The sequence below is a fragment of the Myotis brandtii genome, unplaced genomic scaffold, assembly GCF_000412655.1.
Source record: "Myotis brandtii unplaced genomic scaffold, ASM41265v1 scaffold1236, whole genome shotgun sequence".
Classification (NCBI taxonomy): Eukaryota; Metazoa; Chordata; class Mammalia; order Chiroptera; family Vespertilionidae; genus Myotis; species Myotis brandtii.
In genome coordinates, this window is record NW_005354316.1 from 440,707 (window position 1) to 440,908 (window position 202).

At 71.8% G+C, this 202-nt stretch overlaps 1 protein-coding gene across 1 annotated transcript in view; it reads right to left on the reverse strand.

Moving 5' to 3' along the window:
* The window catches only part of MUC2 (mucin 2, oligomeric mucus/gel-forming), a 101,524-nt gene that overhangs the window by 50,223 nt on the left and 51,099 nt on the right, over positions 1-202 (reverse strand). The gene's annotated exons all lie outside the window — the stretch shown is intronic.

Sequence of the window (202 nt, forward strand, 5' to 3'; positions counted from 1 at the left end):
AGCCTGCCCCAGAGACTGACCTGGACTTGCAGGTGGGCTCCTCTGCGGGGCCGCAGGCCCGGTACTCCCTGTGAGCCGGGCACGTCACCGCTGCAGGAGGGAGGCAGCAGTCAGAGGCCAGGGCCAGGAGGGAGGAGCCTGTGCCCCCCAGAGTGACAGTCCTACCCAGCCCCTCCCTCCCACGCCGGCTGAGGGCAGCGGG